Here is a 2,500-nt window from a genome sequence, read left to right on the forward strand (position 1 = left end):
GGTTGCCTCGAGCACCATCGGCACACGCTGGGCCCTGGTGCGGCAGGTTGCCTCGACCATCATCGGCAGCCTCGACCACCATCGGCACACGCTGGGCCCTGGTGCGGGCGCTTGCCTCGAGCACCATCGGCACACGCTGGGCCCTGGTGCGGTCGGTTGCCTCGAGCACCATCGGCACACGCTGGGCCCTAGTGCGGCAGGTTGCCTCGACCACCATCGGCACACGCTGGGCCCTGGTGCGGGCGGTTGCCTCGACCACCATCGGCACACGCTGGTCCCTGGTGCGGGCGCTTGCCTCGAGCACCATCGGCACACGCTGGGCCCTGGTGCGGCAGGTTGCCTCGAGCACCATCGGCACACGCTGGGCCCTGGTGCGGCAGGTTGCCTCGAGCACCATCGGCACACGCTGGGCCCTGGTGCGGGAGCTTGCCTCGAGCGCCATCGGCACACGCTGGGCCCTGGTGCGGCAGGTTGCCTCGAGCACCATCGGCACACGCTGGGCCCTGGTGCGGTCGGTTGCCTCGAGCACCATCGGCACACGCTGGGCGCTGGTGCGGGCGCTTGCCTCGACCAGCATCGGCACACGCTGGGCCCTGGTGCGGCAGGTTGCCTCGATCACCATCGGCACACGCTGGGCCCTGGTGCGACAGGTTGCCTCGAGCACCATCGGCACACTATCGGCCCTGGTGCGGGCGGTTGCCTCGACCACCGCCGGCACACGCTGGGCCCTGGTGCGGGCGCTTGCCTCGAGCACCTTCGGCACACGCTGGGCCCTGGTGCGGGCGGTTGCCTCGAGCACCATCGGCACACGCTGGGCCCTGGTGGGTTTAGGCACATCTTCAAATTTCTGCCGTGCCAATGCCATTTTTATGGCTTGTAAATTCATACAATGGTCCCCTAAGCCTTCACGTGAAGTTTCGTTGGAAGATGACTCGTTTTCTATTTTTCATGATTTTCGAAACTTTTTGCGGTTCGGGATTTTTTAAAATTTTTTTATAAGGATTTTTGGCCCCAAATTTTGTAGGCATGATCCTTCTATTTTTATTGGCATGCACAAAAAAATTCAGCTAAAAACTCGAAGTAGAGAAGATTTTGTGACCGTTTGAAAAAAGTGTCCCCATTTCAGACACTTTAACGGCTACTGGTAGCAAACCTGTAAAATCTCAAATGCTCTTTAAGGGGGTGTGAATTCTCAGAGGTTTGATGAGGGATAGGGGGCCAACACAAGGCCAAGTACCAGCACCCATCGCACATCATGTGCGCACACCCCCCCGGCCCCCCTCCCAATCGCCGGAACCCCAATGCCGCCGGTCAGGTTCTCCGGCGGTACTCCGGCGATGCTCCGGCGATGCTGTCCCGAGTGAAAAAAATGCGGCACCAGCACATGCTGGAGCCAAGCATGGGCACCGTGGCTCAAAATCGAACTTCGGCCAAGGCCTCGACCATCAATGGCACATGATGGCGCATGGTGATGGCACATGCATCGACCATCATCGGCATAGGCTGCCCTTCGGTACGGGCACTTGCCTCGACCGCCATCGGCACAAGCTGGGCCTTGGTGTGGGTTGTTGCCTCGATCACAATCGGCACATGCTGAGCCTTGGTGCGGGCGGTTGCCTCGAGCACCATCGGCAGACCCTGGGCCCTGGTGCGGCCGGTTGCCCCGATAACCATCGGCACACGCTGGGCCCTGGGGCGGGCGCTTGCCCCCAGCACCATCGGCACACGCTGGGCCCTGGTGCGGGCGGTTCCCTCGACCACCATCGGCACACGTTGGGCCCTGGTCCGGGCGGTTACCCCCAGCACCATCGGCACACGCTGGGCCCTGGTGCGGGCGCTTGCCCCCAGCACCATCGGCACACGCTGGGCCCTGGTGCGGGCGGTTGCCCCCAGCACCATCGGCACACGCAGGGCCCTGGTGCGGGCGGTTGCCCCGAACACCATCGGCACAAGCCGGCCCTTGGTGCGGGCTCCTGGCTCGACCACCATCGGCACACGCTGGGCCCTGGTGCGGGCGGTTGCCTCGAACACCATCGGCACACGCCGGCCCTTGGTGCGGCCGGTTGCCTCGACCACCATCGGCACACGCTCGGCCTTGGTGAGGGCGCTTGCCTCGACCACCATCGGCACACGCTGGGCCCTGGTGCGGGCGCTTGCCTCGACCACCATTGGCACACGCTCGGCCTTGGTGCGGGCGCTTGCCTCGACCACCATCGGCACACGCTGGGCCCTGGTGCGGGCGGTTGCCTCGACCACCATCGGCACACGCTCGGCCTTGGTGAGGGCGCTTGCCTCGACCACCATCGGCACACGCTGGGCCCTGGTACGGGCGCTTGCCTCGACCACCATCGGCACACGCTCGGCCTTGGTGCGGGCGGTTGCCTCGACCACCATCGGCACACGCTGGGCCCTGGTGCTGGCGGTTGCCTCGACCACCATCGGCACACGCTGGGCCCTGGTAGGGGCGGTTGCCTCGAACACCATCGGCACAAGCCGGCCC

This window comes from Durio zibethinus, unplaced genomic scaffold (assembly GCF_047325235.1).
Source record: "Durio zibethinus cultivar Kanyao isolate XHJ-2024 unplaced genomic scaffold, ASM4732523v1 HiC_scaffold_3, whole genome shotgun sequence".
NCBI classification, from domain to species: domain Eukaryota; kingdom Viridiplantae; phylum Streptophyta; class Magnoliopsida; order Malvales; family Malvaceae; genus Durio; species Durio zibethinus.